The sequence below is a fragment of the Suricata suricatta genome, chromosome 14 (genome assembly GCF_006229205.1).
Source record: "Suricata suricatta isolate VVHF042 chromosome 14, meerkat_22Aug2017_6uvM2_HiC, whole genome shotgun sequence".
NCBI lineage: Eukaryota > Metazoa > Chordata > Mammalia > Carnivora > Herpestidae > Suricata > Suricata suricatta.
Window position 1 is genome coordinate 10,947,234 of NC_043713.1, and position 19,999 is coordinate 10,967,232.

The 19,999-nt window shown below is 37.1% G+C and overlaps 1 long non-coding RNA gene across 1 annotated transcript; it reads left to right on the plus strand.

Annotated features, from left to right (window-relative positions):
* The first annotated feature begins 10,192 nt into the window (after positions 1-10,192).
* LOC115278361 lies at positions 10,193-19,729 on the plus strand. The gene is made up of 2 exons (XR_003902834.1): positions 10,193-10,735; positions 19,362-19,729. It is a non-coding gene; the product is annotated as an uncharacterized LOC115278361 (long non-coding RNA).
* Positions 19,730-19,999: the final 270 nt, after the last annotated feature.

Sequence of the window (19,999 nt, forward strand, 5' to 3'; positions counted from 1 at the left end):
TGTGATACCTGACAAAGAGACTCTACAAATATAATTATGGTCATTAACCAGTGGAGTTTCAGATAAGGAGACTATCTCGGATATCCTGGTGAGCCTAATATAATCATTTAAGCCCTTAAAAGCAGGAGAGTAAGTTGGAGGCTTTTGAAGCAAGAGAAAGATTTGATGTGCTTGAAGGTAGAGAGACCATGTGCAAAGTGTGGAAGGGAAATACCTTCTACCCAAAACTACTGCGCTCGGATCCAGAGCCTTAGGTGAGAGCCATAGCCTTGGGCAATGTCTTGATTTTAGCTGGGTGAGACCCTTACCAGAGAATTGAGACATGATGTGCTGGACTTCTAACAAACAGGATATATGAGCCTATATGTTGTATTCTAGTCTATAAATTTGTGGCAATGTGTGACTCAGTGATAGAAAACTAACACATAGGTCTTGTTCTTGGTCATCATTATTTTTCAATATTCAGATTATCCAACTGATATGTAGTGTGGATACCAGTGTCATAAATAATACAAAAAAAAAAGTATATGGTATGAAGCGTTAAGAAATCCACCATGTAGCCAGAAAGGTAAACAGTCACAAAAGAAAAATTGAAAAATCTTTATTGATTGCCATAAGTAGCGAGAAGCATTTAGGAAGAGCCCCAGAGGCAGGATAAACTGTCTTGTTTGGTGACAACTGGGTCCTATCATCTGGCTGACTCTCAAGATTGTCTCATTCACTCTATTTCCACTAACACTGCCTTGATTAAGAGCCTGGAAATAAATAGAAACTGTAAATAGGATGTTAAAAGATCATACTGGTGGCATTACATGACAGCATGATGTCACTCCACTAATGCTAGACAAGCAAAATAGGTCACATATCTGAGATTTTCTGTAATCTCAGCATGACCAAATGATCTTATTATATTAAGTAATCTAATTAATTAAGTAACATATTAAGTTAGTTTTGCATAAGGTCATTGTAAGGATGTTTAAGGTAAAGGATTGCTGAGTTGCCTTATGCAATAGAATCTTCAGGAGGCAGGAAAGGGACAAGCCAAGACTTACTCCAAGATTCTAAGCCAGACTACTGAGGAAAAAGATACAATAAAAGGAAATGAAGTAGGATTAAAGAGCTAGTTGGGTAGAAGAGGGACTATTAGGGAGTTGGTCTAAAATAATATCTGAATTAAAATATCTTCTGTTCCCGGTAGTGGAAGCCATTATTGACTCTACAGAATATATATGTCCATAAGCTCACATAACAGCATGCAGGTTTGGGAGTGGGAGCATTTCTATATTGCAACCTAGGACTCAACCTAGCTCCTGTCTTTTTTTTGCCCCTGTTCACAGTCTAAGCCTCATACTAACCATAATTTCTCATGGTGGTTTTAGGATATCTGTCAGCAAAATCCACACCAAAGTATTTCCCTGTCCACATTCTGTATAAGATAAAGAAATTTTCTCCCAACTCATGGGAGCCACTCTTCTCTTCAGTCTGATGAAATCAATTTAGTCATGTCTTAGGACAAAGCAGTCACAAAGGAAATACTTAAATTGGCTTAGATTAGATTTAGAATAATCCAACAAGGTAAACATAAAATACAGCACAAAAAACATCTTAGCAAAAGCTCAGTTTATAAATGTAGTAAAGGAACTTAAAAACATAATTCAACCTTATGTTTAGAAAAAGAATTAAAGAGGAGAGACACCTGAGTAACTCAGTCGGTTGAGAATCCAGCTCTTGATTTTGGCTCAGGACATGATCCTATGGTCATGGGATCAAGCCCCACATGAGGCTCTGAGCTAAGCATAGAATCTGGTTAGATTCTCTCCCCCTTTACTCCTCTCCCTCTGTCTCTCTCTCCTGCTTACTCTTAAGTAAAGGAAAAAAAATTTAAGAGGAAAATACACTGTTCTGTAATGCAAATGTCATCTTGTTGGTTGAGCTTTGAAGGAATCAAGCTTGTCAGATTGGCCATCCAATATGGCAACACTCAGTTTTATTCACTGGTTCAGTTCTTTCATTGTCTTCATGATTCTTTTTTTTAATGTTTATTTATTTTTGAGAGACAGAGAACAAGCAGGAAGGAGCAGAGAGAAAGGTAGACATAGAATCTGAAGCAGGCTCCAGGCTCTGATCCGTCAGCACATAGCCCAACGCAGGGCATGAATTCAAAAACCATGAGATCATAGCCTGAGCCAAAGTCCGACACTTAACTGACTGAGTCACCCACGTGCCCCTGTCTTCCTGGTTCTAGTTCTTTTTCTAGAATAGACACTTTGTCTTCCTCCATATCCTCCATAGCCCTGTCTAAAATGGGCACTTGGGAATTTACCAATTTGGGAAACTTCATAGTTTTAACAAATCTCACTGCTCAAGTACAAGTACATATTTACATTTATTTACTAAAGGGGCACATTATTGCTGTTTTCTTTTCTAATAGTGAACACTTTAATAATTTTGAGGACACTTGTCTTAAAATATAGGATTATATATGTTATTGAAGGAAAGCACATTTGTTAGAATATGTGTGACTTGGGGCGCCTGGGTGGTTCAGTCAGTTAAGTGTCCAACTTCAGCCCAGGTCATGATCTTGTGGTTCGTGGGTTTGAGCCCCACATTGGGCTCTGTGCTGACAGCTCAGAGCCTGGGGCCTGTTTTGGATACTGTGCCATCCTCTGTCTCTTAGCTCCTCACCCACTAGTGCTCTGTCTCACTCTCTCTCTCTTAAAAATAAATAAACATTAAAAAAAAGAATATGTGTGACTCAGTTAAGAATGTAAACAAGGGTTAACATAGAAATATAAATTTACTCACCAGCTGTGTATTACCTAATTCACCAACTATGACCTCATTGATGTACTTCTAATTAACAATCAAGTATGAATACTGAAGATCCTTTTAGAATAACATATATTTATCGACATTCCACATTGTGTAAGTCATTTTACAGACACAATAATGTTATTCTTTTTTTTAAGTTTATTTATTTTTTAAGAGAGAATGTGGGTGGGGAAGGAGCAGAGACAGTGGGAAAGAACAAGAATCCCAAGCATGCTCCATACTGTTAACTTGGAGCCTAGTGCAGGGCTCGAACTCATGAACCCCCATGAGACCATGACCTGAGCTGAAATCAAGAGTTACTCAGGTGCCTCTCCTCTTTAACTCTTTTTCTAAACATAAGATTGAATTATATTTTTAAGTTTCTGTCCGACTTCGGCTCAGGTCATGATCTCACAGTTAGTGGGTTTGAGCCCTGTGTCAGGCTCTGTGCTGACAGCTAGCTCAGAGCCTGGGGCCTGTCTTTGGATTCTGTGTCTCCTTCTCTCTCTCTGACCTTCCCCTGCTCACACTGTCTCTCTCTCTCAAAAATAAATAAAACATTAAAAAATTTAAAAAAATACTTCATATCAAAAAGGAAAGAGAAAAATGTTGGGTAAATATACTGAGTAGTTTATTATAGAAACTAGGGATGATGAATGAGTTCATATTGATGGATATAATTTTTTTCCAAGAAAATACAAGTTAATGTCATCAGCAGAGTGAAGGGGTAGGAATTTAAGCCTTCAGTGAAGGTTTCAATATTTCCTATTTATTCCATTATGAACAAATGCCTTTTATCTAATTATACTTATTATTTTATGAGATAAAAGAACTTAAGACCAACACATAGTATTGTAATGATATACCAGCTCTTTCTATATTTTACTTTACCCGTTTTTTTTTTTAACTGACTTTTCTCTTTTGCATAGCTTAATTATGCCTGGTTGTAAATTGTTTGCCTTCCACAGAACTCAGGGCAAAGTTTGCTGATTTATTGGAGAAGAAAGAGGTTTGAGGCAAAGAGACTCTTTAAAAGATTAGTCCAGATGATGTGTGGTTTACATATACAATGGAATACTACTTGGCAATGAGTAAGAATGAAATCTGCAATTTGCAACAATGTGAATGGAACTGGAAGGTATTATGCTAAGTGAAATAAGTCAGTCAGAGAAAGACAGGTATCATATATTTTCACTCATATGTGGAATTTGAGAAATTTAACAGAAGACCATGGGGAGAGGGGAGGGGAAATAACAGTTTCAAAATAGAGAGAGAGGGAAAGCATAAGAGATTCTTAAATAAAAGAACTGAGGGTTGATGCGGGGGCGGCTGGGGAAAGGGGAAAATGGATGATGGGCATTGAGGAAGGCACTTGTTGGGATGATCACTGGGTGCTGTCTGTAAGCAATGGATCATGGGAATCTACACTTTATACACTGCATGTTAGCTAACTTGACAATAAATTATACTAAAAAAAATTCATTCATCTGATGATGTAGACTTAAACTCCATGATTAGCAGTGGTTCCTGCTTCCAAAAATTGGAAAGAATATTATTTTTCTTTTTACCAAATTGGAAGTGACAAATAAGAAAGCCAACCTCTGTGTTACTCTTTCAGAACAAATAGCCATTAATTGAGCTACTGATTATTGGAGGAGAAGAAAGGGGTTAAGAAGGAATCTGATGCTGTTACTCTGGGACATATTGAGTCTAATATGTCTGCAGGACATGCAAGTGGCAAGGGAGATTTCGTTAGCAGTTTAAATGCAGATCCAGAGCTAGGAAAGAACTTTTGAGTGAGGTGCCATACATATTTGACTATTGAAGACCTAGAACAAATTGATGTTGACTGGGGATGACAAATAACGAAAAAGCAGGAGGAAAGAACCCTGTTGAGAAGGAAGGGAAAGATGAATCAGTAGAAGAGATAAAGGAGGAATAGTAGCTGTTGATTTATAATTGGTGTTTTCTGAATATTTTCTGCAACAAGTTATTTACACAAATTGTGTTTGTACTGGTTCTTAACCATAATATTTTAGGGATGTTATTACTACCTACCTTTTACTAAAAAGGAAGCTAGACCTCAGAGAGGTAGGATAATTTGCACAAGGTTATCAGTATAGGATCCAGCAATGAAGAAACCCAGGTCAACCGGGATCCAAAGTCATTTATTTTCCCACAACCCCACGCTGCATGTAGGAAATAACTTCAGACCAAAACAATCTTTCAGGTCATTTATGTAACAGTAATTTGGGGATTCCAAAGCAACTGGGTGTAAAAGAATTTATGAACAAGTTTTTCTGCTGGTGGTTTTCCTTCATTCAGTCTCCTAAGTCCATTAGGGAGATGGCTACCCTTTTTGCTTTCCTGGTCTTCCTAATCATCTAGAAAGTCCCTGCTCTATTTCCTCTTACTCTTTGTTAGAACACTTTTTTTTTTTCTGTTTTGCTCTATCCAGGCAAAAGCAGGAGAAAAAATAAAAGATCTCCATTATGTTATGTGTCTGCTCATCAGCAGAACAAATTCCCATGGCTCCCTGTTTCTAATCAGAAGGAAGTAATTTTCCCTTCTCACCTGACTGATTCCCCAACTTGGCTCTCGTCGCTGAATGTCTTCCTCCAGGTACTCAGCTGCAGTTCTCAGCTAGTGCTAAAGCTCACTCATTACATATTCACCACTCACTCTCCAAGTTATGTCCACCTGTCATCCAAGTCATTTAAAGCGATACCACTAATGTTACCAAATTTCAGTTAAAAGTCAGGTTAACAATATGTAAACAATATTTATTCGATTTCAAGATATGTCCTGTATTTACTAGAGTAGGTAATTAAATGCCTGCTGAGATGATAAAAACTGCCATCATCATCATCATCATCATCATCATCATCATCACCACTGCTACAGTTTATCAAGAACTTTCTATGTGCCAGACAGTGCGCTATACACATCTCAGTCATTGCTTTGTTTAATTGGTAGTATTTGTATCATGTATGTAATTAGTTAGTGGAAATTAGTATATGCCAATATATGGAGAGTTCACACATATCAATCTAGTTTAACAAATCTTTGTGTGTCAGCTGTTATCATCACATTACAGATAAGAAATGAGTTTAAAATTTCGACAGCCTTCCTAGAAAAGAACCAGGTTTACCTGTTTATTATTTTAAGTGCTAAAGACATATGAAAAGCTAAGGCCTAAGTATGCTTCATCTACCAAAAATATCCAATATACTGATATCTAGTTATCAACTACAAAAATTCATAGTATGTATAAATACAAAATATACATAAGTGTGTAAAATAATATCGAGCTTCCATTTCCTATAAAATGAAGGCAAAGACAAAACACTGATGAGAAACTGTGGTATTTTTGAATAATTAGGACTCAACCCACATTTCCTTCATTGTTCTAGTCTTGAATCTCAATTCACATCTTACACCAAAACATTACCTTTGTGTCCAAACGAATGCTCACCTTGTAAAGACAGACACAAGAGAATCGGCTCTAGACTACCACTCAGTAGCAATGGAATGTGTTTTGTTTAAACTAAGCATCTGATACTAAAAATGTGCCTTTGAACAGTTGCTAAAAGTGAGTCGGTGCCACAGATCACCTTGTCAGTACTTTGACAGCTAAGTTGATGTGTAAAGGTGAGTTCCAACTGTTTCCTTAATTTATAGTGTACGAATTCTGCAGCCAGCTGTCTAAGAGAAGCAACCATGCAGGGTTTATTGGTCCCCAAGCACGTTTGTCACCCGTCTTGTTAGACCTCTTGTACCAATCAGCATTTCTGGTAGAATCTAAGTGGTTATAATCACCTTTTTTTTTTTCCTTTTCCTAATATTTGTGTCAGATAATTTTACATAAAATCTGAATAGGGAAACAAACAAAAACGCTTAATAACTGAAAAGTCAATATATCTGGTTTTACTAATGTTCAAATTATTACTCCATCACCAAAAGACTTGCTCTCAGCGTTTTAGTTATTTTCAACAGGAATATATTTTTAAAGGTCTTACATGACATTTCAACTGATTTAGTAATCATATTTTGAGTTCTGTTAGTAAATCCAGCCTCACAGGCTCTGACTGTAGGCTCATTCTCTTCTAATTGTATAGTATTCATCAGACTTCTTTCCTCTTGGTGCACCTTTTGATGTTTTGCCAGTTACTAGCTGTGTCAACAAGGTCAAGACTCAACAAGGTCTAACAAGACTTGATTTAGCTAAGGTTCCTGTTTAAGCATTAGAAAAAATAGACCCATTTATAATACCCTCCAGGCTCATTTGAGAAAAATAAATCCAGTTAAATTTAAAATCTCATAGCCAAGTATCTGGCATATATTAAGTGTTAAACTATGGTATTTTCTGTCTCCTCTCCACCTTTACTTCTCTCTTTCATTCATTGATAAAGACTTAACAATCTTCAGGTTGGAACTAGTAGGAAGTGAACAATTCACATTCATAAAATCACTTACAGGTCACAAGTTGATCAGTTACTTCACATTATCTTTTTGTTTCTCAACAGTGTGAGAGCTTTTATTCTCTCTTAGCTTTAAAAGTCTCAGAGTTAGGTTCAATGTAGTAGATATATGCCACATTATCCTAGATATTATTTCTGTTTTTTGTTCTGTTCTTTGTCTGGTTTATCTTGTCTTTGAAGAAAATTGTTGCAAGCTACAAAACATGACATAAAAGAAACATTGAGTTTTGTGATCTGAGAAATATAGTAAAGAAATATATGTCGGTGTTTCTGAGTTATGAAGATAACTTTTTTTTCTCATCTAAAACACCTTTAACTTATATGGCACTCACTTTAATCTTCTAATATGTAAAGTGCTCATGGTAAGACTGAATTGAAGAAGGGTGGAAAGAGTCATTAATCATACTTCTCTTTAAGACTAAATTCCATTATCCTAATTTAATTTACACTTTCAAAGCATGGAAGGAAGAGTTGGTTATTTAGCCAAATGGGTCACTTTTTCATGAAAGCCTCACAGTAGTAAATAGATATAGATAGATATAGATATACATACAGATAATGATATAAATATAGATATAGATATATAGATATAGATGTGTGTACGTTTGTGTGTGTGTATGTGTGTGTGTATGTGTGTGTGTGTGTGTGTGTGTGTGTGTGTGTGTGTGTATCCCATACAGCTGAATCTCAATGTAGTCTACATGAAAACACTTTTAGCAGTCTCATGGATTGGGTAGGTTAACTGAAGTCAAAGGCTTCCAAACTGTTTAAAGCAGTGGAGACAGAGCTCTCCCTGGAATATGTGGTAACAGTGTTATATTTCAACTGCTTAGGCTAGTGCCTATGGTTGTTAGAGAAGTGAACTAAGTTCTTAGGATAACATGAGTGACTTGCATGTTGATTGACTTACTGGTTGATTGATTTTATATAAAGAGCTCATGTAAACTTGGTTCTGTCTATAAATTGAGATAAATTATGCTGTCTATCAAATTCAATCATTCCTAATCAACTTTGTTTTTACTGATGTAGTAAACTTGGAGATTTTCACATTATTTTTTTCAAAAGTTATCTCCTTTAATTAATAATAAATCATAATCTTCTCTCAGAGCAAAAGCTCAATTTGCCTCCTAAAGTGTGGTAGTGAATGACAGACATTTGGACCAATTCTAATTTGTTCTTGAGGTACATATACTATTTTTAGAAAATTACTTCTAAGAGTTCAGATTCATGGCAGATATGAATACATGACATTATGATAGCATGATAACTGGTACAATGAAAGAGTTTAACAAAATGCATTTAAAAAGTGAGCAAAAATAAAAATTAATTTTAAAGCTGAGATTCCCATGGCAAGGAAACTGAAAACCAGAAAGAAAATAGAAAGGAGGGGGGGGTAAAAGGAAACTCATTGAAATAGTTGTCCGTTCATTTCTAGGCACTGTGCTGGGCATTCCACATATTTTTAACTAATTTAGCCTTTTAATTGTTTCACATATTTTATCTCTTTGAGCTATTTTATTGTTTAAGGAAATTAAAGTTTATTTAAATTAAATGGCTATTTGATGATCCACAGTTAGAGGATAGAGCTGAGTGTTCAAGACAGGGCTCATAAATTCTATGTAGGGTTCTTTGTCCCACTTTGTGTTACATAAAACTCTCTTGTAGAAGGATGGTTGATGACCAAGGAATGGCCTGCTTTTCAGCGTCACATTTTTCTTAATAATGTAGCTGAGTCAATCTAATACAACCAGTCTTTAATTAAGTGCCCGGATTGTATTTGTGGGCATTGCGCGACATCAGTGAACAAAGCAGACAAAGATCCCCCCCCCACCCCGTGGAACATACAATGTAATGAAGACAGGGCAATGATCAATAACAAATACTAAATGAGCATCGTATATAATCTAAAAGAGAGTAATAAGTATTACCAACGTACATGAAATAAAGGGAGTAGAAAGTTCAGAAGGACAGGGGGTGGGCTGCAATTTTAAGTCATGTGCACAGGGTAGATAGACCTCGCTGTTAAGATGACTTTTGAGCAAAACCATAAAGAAAGTTAGCCATGTAGGTAGTCTGAGTAGCCAAGAAAAAAAATATATTTCAGGCAGAGGGAATGGCCAGTGCAAAAACACATACTGGCAGGACCCTCTGGTAAATTCTAGTAACAGCAAGGACACTAGGGTCCAGTGAAATTGAGTGAATTAGGGAGATAAAAGTAGAGGATCAATCAGAGGTAACTGAGGAAGTGGGGAATGTATATTATGTAGGGCCATGTAAGCATTTGGGCTTAAAAAATTTTTTTTTAGTTTTTACTTATTTTTGAGAGACAGAGAGACAGATCATGAGCAGGGGAAGGGCAGGGAGAGAAGAAGACACAGAATTGGAAGCAGGCTCCAGGCTCTGAGCTGTCAGCACACAGCCTGACGCAGGGCTCCACGTGGGGCTCAAACTCACCAACTGTGAGATCACAATCCAACCCGAAGCCAGCCACTTAACCGACTGAGCCACCCAGGCACCCCACACATTGGCTTTTACTTTGAGTTCACTGGGATGCCACTAAAAGGTTTTAAGAGTAAGCGTGGTTTAAGAGGACTTGGTTGAGCTGGGAAACTAATGACATACATCCAGGTGACAAGTAACAATGGCTCAGACTAGGGTGACAGCAGAGGACACAGTAAACAATTGTCATATTCTAAATACATTTCGGAGTTCAAGCCAACAGGAGTTTCAGTTAGCTGGGCATAGTTTGAGAACCAGAGAAAATTTTTAAAAAACGATTCCAAATTATTTGGTCTGAACTATTGGAGTATTGAATTTGCCATCAACTGAGATGAGTAATATTGCAGATGATCAGGTGTATAGGAATTAGTTCAGTGTTAAATCTGAGGTGTACACTAAATGTTAAATCTGAGGTGCACACTAAACATTCATGAGGAGAAACTAAAGAAGTGGTTGAATACATATGAGTCTGGGTTAGAGAGGGAGTCTCAGTAGTGTTGGGATTTGAGTAGTTGGAATATAAAGTCACCATCCCAGACAAGATCACCAAGAGCAAAAGACCATAGAAGACAGTTTCTGAGCACCTATATTCCAAAGTCCAGAAGAAGAGGAGGAACCAGCAATTAACGAGTAGTCGGTGGGGAAGCAGGTAGAAAACCTAAAGGGAATGGGATTCTGGGAAGCTAGAGAAAAAGGTATATCAAAGAGGAGGGAATGACTAACTTGAAAGTTGTTGCAACTAAGCTGAAAGGAGAGAATTGACCACCTCACTAGAAAACAAGGAGGAGAAACCATTTCCCTTGGTGAGAGCAGTTTTGGTGGAGTTGGTGGTGGAGCAGGGAACAGCTGGATTTCAGTATGTTCCTAGAGAATGTGAAGAGGAAAACCAGAGATATTCCTTTGAAGAATTTTTATTGGAATTCAGAGTAGATAAACAGAAAAATGTGAGTGAAAAATAATTTCAATTCCAGCATTCGAGAATTCTACCTCAGTGGAAGTTTTAAGCTTAATAGTTTGATTTCAATTTCTTGGCTGTACAGTGTCAAGCACAGATATCACTGGAAATCTTATACAGGGGGATAATTTTAAAGCATTTAAAAGGTATACAACAATAGATCCATCCACTTAAATATAAACTTACATTGATTTCACAGCCATAGTTCAAGTATAGCAAACTATTGGCACAATTGATATGCATGAGGGAATAAGTTAACAAGAATATGTTGTATATGCTATGTTTGGAAAGTTATGTATTATAATACATATGGCCTTATTACATTGATGTACATACTTCTCTAATTCTCTTGGCTTTATATTCACTTTATATCTCTTAATACAATTAAATATGATAATGGAATCAACTGCTAAAATATTCATACAGACATAATCAAGGAAAGTATATTAATTTCTTTTAGGAAAAAACACAGGATGGGGCAGGGGCCAACATTTCTTCATTGTTATTAAACACTTCAACCTAGAATGAAGGACAAGAATACAATTTTATGGAATGCAACTGATTAGAGCCCCTACTTTTTTTCATAGTCAATACCAAGACATGATCAACTGAAAGGTAGTGCTTAGTTCTTAAACTGATTTTGAGCCAACAGCATATGGTTATCATGTAGACAGGACACACTACAAATTTAAAGAATCCTGTTCTCTTTCCTAAAAGAAATCTCCAAATGGATTCCTAGGAACTAAAAAACAAGGATCATTGTATATATCAATGTTTATCAATTATATAGCCCCTTATTTCCACCAGCAAGAAATTTTAAGGTCTTTTCTGGGAAACATGTCTACAAGAAAATGGCTCTAATACTGGGGCAATTTGGGGGCACCAGGGTGGTTCAGTTGGTTAAGAGCCCCGTGTCAGGCTCTGGGCTGACAGCTAGCTCAGAAACTGGAGCCTGCTTCTGGTTCTGTGTCTCCTTCTCTGTCTGCCCCTCCTCCTCTCATGCTCTGTCTCTCTCTGTATAAAAAATCAATAAAAAAACATTAAAAAAAATTTAAGAATCACAGAGCTAGATCTATTTGTTTAATATAAAATTGCCCAGTTTTATTTATTTATTTTAACCTTTATTCATTGTGGAGAGGCCAAGAATGAGTGGGGGAAGAGCAGAAAGAGAGAGACACACAGAATCTGAAGCAGGCTCCAGGCTCTGAGGTGTCAGCACACAGCCCAACACGGGGCTCAAACCCACAAATCGCAAGATCATGACCTGAGCTGAAGTCGGAGGCTTAACCAACTGAGCCACCCAGGCACCCTGCTCTGTGATTCTTAAATGAGATTAAATAAACAGCATGGCTTGAGATGCCCAGTGACCACACTGGTCGGTTGTTTAGAGAAGGGTCATCTTGCCTGGATGACCGCCTGTGAACTAAGTATACCCCTGAACAATGAAAGCTGCTAGACATTTCCAAACACCTGCAGAAACATGGGCCATAATTATTTAGGAAGAAGCCTTTGTCAACGTTCCAGAGTATGACCATGAATATCACAGAGTCGTTTTTTTTTAATGATAAATTATTTAAGGTGTGCACTTTATTCTTCAACTAGCTGAAACACTCTCTAGGGGACTCATATGTTACAGAGATAATAGAAAACCCCAGGGTTTAGACAATTCAATATAGACAATTCACACATAATTCACGTTGCCAGGGACCATGATATCCTCACTTCCATAATGACAAAATAATTTATCATATTGCCTGAATACTGATTTTGCTTCTATTGTTATAATATTTAGAGTGTAAAATATAAAATAATGTCAAAGATTGTTAGGTATTTTAAAAAATTTAAGTCATCACTTGTAGAGAGAAAAGACTGTTTTGTTCTGATGTTTTCCCTTCAAGTAGTAGCAATTTTTAAATAGTTTTTCTCTGCATGAATTCAGAATCAAACGATAATACAATACTTACAGTGTGTTGAAATCTAGGGGGCATGTGGGATAAAGAGGTGCTGTGTTACCCCACAGCCAATGAACAGATAGGGCCTGAGCTCTGTTAGAAGAATCAGACCCTCTGAAAGAACATTCTAAAAGAAGAACACATAGCTGTGAAGTTTTCTTTCTCTTTTAGGGCCACATCATTATATGGGCTCCCTGTAGCTCTTCCACGAGAGATGTAAGAAACATTTCAATCTCAATATTGTGTCTTCATAGTTTCCCTTTGCAAAAGAAAAGCTGATGCTTAATGCCCTTTTTTTTATTATGCTTGAGTTGTGTACCAGATCAAGCAATAAGAAGGGTCGTGCACCAAATAAAGCAGTAAGACTGCCACTGGCCACCTCTCCCTTGACCGTCAAGTCTATTCCATGAGATGGGGAGGAGTTAGAGCACTTAGTCTGAGCAAGGCCCTCTCTGCCACCAGAAGAACAGAGGTGGCTCTGTTTCCTTCCCACATTTTCTATTATATACTCTTCTGTTAAATGGAACATATCCATGTTCCTAATTTCTAACTACAACTCAGGGTAACATTTATGGAGCAAGAGAATTTCCTATTTCATTTGTTACAGGTGCCTTTAATTATTTGTCGTTGTTTTCATATATTTGAGTAGCAACAGGTTATGGACGTTAGATGCAGAAGTCGTGTTCTTAGCCAAGTAAAGTAATATAGTTTTGTCTCAAGAGATTATGACACTATTACATTTCAGAGGATGTTGTCCACTACCAGGCAAAATCTCCCTGGTATTACAGAAGTACTGAAAAGGAGGGGGAGGATTTTTTTAATTTGTATTTCCCTTTTATCTGTAATTCAGCTTAACGATAACCCACAACCCTCGGACCAACTATACGTAATTCAAAAACACAGGTAAACTAGAAAAAAAATTAAAAAGATGAGCCAACAGTCTCTGTTGAAATATTAATTGTACAGAGAATCCTATCTACTATTTTATTTATTTAGATTGTTTTTGTTTTATTAATATCAATTTGAAAATTTTCACCTCCAAACTATAATATATTGGACAAGTTATCTAAGTAACTTGATTAGAAAGCTTTAAATCAATTCTTTACACATACACTCTAATTTGACAATGAAACTTATTCTAATTTAAATACTTGTAGCTTGGAGCACCTGGGTGGCTCAGTAGGTTAAGCATCTGACTTTGGCTCAAGTCATGATTTCATGGCTCAGTTTGTGAGTTTGTGCCTCACTTGGGGCTGTGCTGACAGCTCCCAGCATGAACATGAAGCCTTTTTTGGATTCTATCTCCCTCTCTCTCTGCCTCTCCCCCACTCACTTTTACTCTTTTTTTCCAAAAATAAATAAATAAAAATTTTAAAAATATGGAAGCCTGGGTGGCTCCATCTGTTGAGCATCCGACTTCAGCTCAGGTCATGATATCACAGTTTATGGGTTCAAGCCCCTGGTTGGGCTCTGTGCTGACATCTCAGAGCCTGGAGCCTGCTTCAGATTCTCTTTCCCTGTCACTCATGCTTTGTCTCTGTCTCTGTCTCTCTCTCTCTCTCTCCCTCTAAAAATGAATAAACACTTAAAAATTCTTGTAGCTTAATGGATATCTTGTATCACCGATATTCAATAAACTGCACATTTAAAGTATGTGATTTGATACATTTTGACAGATGTACCCATGAAACCATCAACAAAATTATGATAGTGAACATGTTCATCCCCCTAAAGTCCCCTGACCTCTTTGTGGTACCTCAATCCTCTTCCTTCTTATTCCTTCACTTAGTGCCAAGCAACTCTGATAGACTTTCTGTAACTATTTGGTAGTTTTCACTTTCTAGAATTTTAATTTTTTAATGGAACCATATATTAAAGACAGTTTTATTGTCTGATTTTTATTCATGATGATTATTTTGAGATTACCTTTGTTGCTCTGTATTTGATAGTTTATTCCTTTTTATTGCTGAACAGAATCCCACTTAGGGATATATCCTAGCTGGCTTATGCATTCATGAGTTTATGGCCACTGGAATTGTTGTCAGTTTGGGGTTATTACAAATGAAGTTGCTATTGACATTTACGGACAAGTTTTTGTATGGACATGTGCTTTTATTTCTTTGGGTAGAATCTCCAAGTATAATACTTTCTCAATTTCCCTTTGCATTTCTGTCAGTTTTTGCCTGATGTATTTTGAAGCTCTATTATTAAGATATTAAGTAGATTTTTTATGTTTTCCTGCTGAATCGACTCCTTATGAATCAATCTTACCTCTGGTAATATCTATTAATAAAGCTCTTAACACTGCTTTATCTGATATAACATTCAGTTTCTAATGATGCAAAACAAATGATCGCAAGTTCAGTGACTTAATACAACCATAGTTTCCCTCTGTCAGTAGTCAGGCATGAATCATCTGTGACTTCTGCTCAGAGCCTGGGGTGGTGGCTTGAATGGATTCTACTTTGGAGGCTTGATTGGGAAAGATCTTGCTCTCAAGCTCATTAAGGTTGTTGGCAAATTTTATTTTCCTGCAGGAGTATGATTGTAGTCTCTGGCATTTTGCTCCCTGTCCGCTGGAGACCACTCTTGGGTCCCAGAACCTGATGATAGTTTTGCTAGCCTTGTGTAGGCTTCTGCAACCTGGCCACTCATTCCATCAAGCTCTCAAGGAGAGCCACTCTCCTCAGGAAAGGCCTAGCACTTTCACTGTGAGTTAGACCCACCGAGAAAGATCACCTTTTGTGTTACCTCAAAATCAACTGACAACATCTTGATGATTAGTTACATCTGCAAAATCCCTTCATGTTTGACATGCTTTGTTTGCTAAAGCGAGTTCCAGGTCCTGCCCACACTCTAGCGGAGGAAGCAAACATCAGAGGAGGGGGATCCTGGGGTGACCCTATGGTCTGTCAATGAAGCTGCTTGCCAGTAAAAGGAGCGGTCCAGGGGTATCAACCCACTGTGGGTTTTCAGAAGTCAGATCAGCAAGAAAGCTAGAAATCACGTAGGCACTAGTGGATCAACACTTTAGTCACACAGAGAAGATACAGAGCAAAGTCAGCCTCAAGAGAGCATTGGTTCACTATGGCCAACAGGTCCTGTTCCACAGCCAACACAAGGAAATAGTACATATACACTCTCTTATGCTACAAGAAACTCCATTTCTTCCCCATCTTCTAGAAACAAATAGAACAGTGAGGTTGGCCAGATGACACATTCTTAAAGCAGAACAAAATTCTACTTAAGAGCAATTTCTCTCCAGGGGCACCTGGGTGGCTCAGTTGGTTAAGCATGTGACTTCCACTCAGGTCATGATCTCATGGCTTGTGAGTTGGAGCCCCACATCGGGCTCTGTGCTGACAGCTCAGAGCCTGAATCCTGCTTTGGATTCTGTGTCTACCTCCCTCTCTGCTCCTTCTCTGCCTGTGCTCTGTCACTGTCTCTATATAAAATAAATAAATATTTTAAAAAATTAAAAAAAGGAAGTGTCTCTCTATGCTTCTCTGTCTTCTTTAGTACTCTATTCTGTGGATTATATCCTCCTGATCTTTCTAGATTCTGAGGTCCTTCTCCTCAACTCAAAGAGATCTCCAGACTTGGCATAGGTTTTCCTACTTAGACATTAGGCTCATAACTTCCTCAATGCATTTACTTGGGCATCGCTGCCTTCCTTTCTTTTATTTCTTCTCCTTTCTTCTCTCTCAGGGGTCAATTGTCTCCCTTATGTGGTATTTAGTATACAAATATTGTGTGGTATATTTTCTGTGTCATTTTTAAGAGTTTTAGATGATGGTATAAATCCAATTTCTATTATTCCATCCTGACTGAATAAAAGCTCCCAATATAAATTTAAAAGTTTCTCTTTTCTTTTTTTGAAACCTGGAAATAGGTTAAAATATGAGTGTTGCAATGATATGGAGTTATACAAATCTCATGACATTTTAGAAACTTTTTATAGATTTGCTAATTTTTGGCTTCAAATCCTTTTGTAGATTCTAATGGAATATATGACAACTTGACAGAAAACTTTAGGTTGATTTTGATTGATCTGTATTCAATGACATGAAAATAACTAAAGATAGCATTAAAATATACTTAAACATCATATAGAGGCAAACATTTTACAACTTAAATGAAATACTTTCCCATACACAGCTCCACAACAAATTGGAACAAAACCTCACTTTGGAGGTTGCATATTTTGAACAGTATATGAGCCTCATGGAGAAAATATTTAATAATTTGGGCTGTGGTCATTATTATCATGGTCTATAACTTAGGCCTGTGTTCATTGAGGATATATTCCTTATAGTCCAACCGAATCCTTTCTTTATTTCTCTTTTTTAAATTTTTATTTATTTAGGTATTTAGTTTTATTTAGTTTTTATTTTAGAGACACTGATAGCACAACTGAGCAGAGGAGAGGGGCAGAAGGAGAGAAAGACTCCTAAGCAGGCTTCACGCTCAGTGCAGAGCCCCGGGTGGGGCTCGATCCCACAAACCTGGGATCATGACGTGAGCCCAAATCAAGAGTTGGATACTTAACCAACTAAGATATCCGTGCCTTCCCCATTTAATATATTTTTAAAATGTGTCCTAATTGGTTTCTTTTTTTAATATAGGATGATAATTTGGGCCCTGTTAAAAGTTTACCCGATGATACAGTGACAGGAACCAGCAGGCCAGCTGCCCAGTGACATGTTAACAACTGACTGTCATCACTCTAATGACCCTAATAAAGAAGAAGAGAGGAAACAAAAGATCACCATCTAGGGCATCAGAACCGAATTATGAGACACATCATATGATCAATGATGACTGTGGGGAACACTAAAACAAGAAAAATTAACAAAATGACTGATATCAGTGAAGCAGGTATCAACAGATGTTTGCCACTGGCAAAGTAAGAATGAAAATCAGAAGCAGAATTTCAGTAACTCAGACTGCTATATCTACCTATTAGCTGAATAATCAAGGTATTGTTTGCCCTAAATCATGGTATATAAAGAGAATGGAATGCCATAATTTTCTAATGTAAAGAGACAACTATATGAACATAAATTATATGATAAGAATTTTAAAATAGGATGAATAAAAATGCTTTCTTCGGTCATAATCAAAATACTTTATGAATATAAATGCTGATTTAAAGAGTGGGTTTTCTGAATTGAGCTTAACATTCCATATTTAATGTTTTCAATAATTTTTAAAGGCTTAGTTATTTATTTATTTTGAGAGTGAGAGAGCAAGGAAGGGGCAGAATGAGGGAGAGAAAACAAACGGAGGAGGGGCACAGAGAGAGAGAGAGAGAGAGAGAGAGAGAGAGAGAGAGAGAGGAGAGAGAGAATTCCAAACAGGCTCTGCATAGTCAGCACAGAGCCGACACAGGGCTCAAACCCACAAACGTTGAGACCATGAACTGGTCTAAACCAAGAGGTGGGCACTTAACCAACTCAGCCACTCAGGCACCCCTTACTAATTTTGAAAGGCAGCTAGACTAATAAAATATTGACTCTGGACTCAGACTATCTGGTTTCAAATGCTGACTTCTCCACTTTCTGGCCATGTAAACTACAAATTACATAAACATTCTGCCATTGAATTTCTTTATTTTTAAGGAGGGGATAAAAACTACATCTTCTTTAAAGAATTGTTTTGTGTGCTGAGTTAGTTAAAAGAAGCAAAGCTGTTAGAAAAACTCCTGGAAAATTAGAATGTTTACTGCTTAAATAAAGCAATAAACACTGTTGCTAGATACAAAAATTGTGGTACAAAAAAAAACCCAAAACCAACTGTGATGGTAAGGAAAACAAAGTGTAGGTCAGGTTGTGTAATTTTACACACACACTCAAATCAAAATGGCATTTTTAGATGTAGATAAACAAAAATGCTTACAAATATTTCTAGTACTATATAATATTCTAATTCATAATTCAAAGGGCTACTGTTATCAATACTCAATGATATAATTTAAAAAGTATGATAATCTTTTATTTTTTTCTTTCCATTCACATTTGAAGAACTATTTTAGAAAGTACTCAAATATATTTCTAAGGGTTCCCAATAATACACTCTCAAAATACAAAGTGATCTTAAATAGTTAAGAGAAAAATGTTGTGATTAATGTTTGACCTATGAAATTTTCTGTGAAGACATTAAATACTCTCCAATTGCTGCTTATCAGTGTAGAGGGAAATGAACAAAAAAGGTAAAAATAATATATATTTAGTGTATCTTCAGGGAATACATCAGAAATACCAAGAATTAAACTATTTTATGCCTTTGTCAAAAAGGTATTAACAGCAGTTTGAACAGCGCTAAGCTTCTCATTATATCACTTATGACAGGAATTTAGACAAGTCGCTTCGTTTCTAAGTTTGGATCAACATCCGACATTTTATCCTTTGCACTTCTAATGTCATAAAAAAATCTCTGAGTTCCTTTAATGAGGATTTTTCACCACGTTACTTCCTCTGGGATATCTACCTCCTTTTCTTCACAACCACCTCTCTCATGTGACTAATTATTTCTGAATTTTATCATCTGATTGGTAAGGTATTGAAGCCACCTTAGCCTCTCTGGCCAGCCCGATTGTCTTCAAGACTTAGCAAGCATCCTTAGCCAGGTGGATTGATTAACTCTTTCTTTGTTTATCTATAGATCATGCATCCTGTCTTAAAAAAAAAAAAAAGAACAGAGCCCCTTTGCAAGTCACTGGATGCTCTTCCACTAGCCCTTCACCCTCTTTGCCTGGTCTGAAGGAACCAGACCCCCTGGCAACCCCGTTCTCAGACCTCTGAGGAAATATGTGTAGCTGGAACCTTTGAACCTGCACCTAATGAAGAATGTTATGGACCACAGTACTCCCATTATTGATGAACTGCCCTAAACTTCTTTAAAAACCCTTGGCCCAGGCAAAAACGGAAGAGTCGGTCTCTATGGACAATAGTAAGAGTCTGACGTCTCTCCAGGTGGCCAGCCTCCTGAATAAATCTTATATTCCTTTCCAATTAAAATCTATCACTTGAGTATTGGTTTTTCAAATGCTGGGGACCTGACGGGGGTTTCAGTAACTGTATCTCCATGTGTTAGAGACTATTAATATGGTGATTTTCGTACTGAGGAAACAGAGGTACAGAAACCTATGTGCATGTATAGTGTGTGTGTATGTGTGTGTGTGTGTGTGAGAGAGAGAGAGAGAGAGAGAACCCACTTAAAACTCCAGCAGTTGAACCTTAGAACAGGATTCCACCTGGCCACACTTCAAATAGTGCAGGTGATTGAAACATTGACCCATG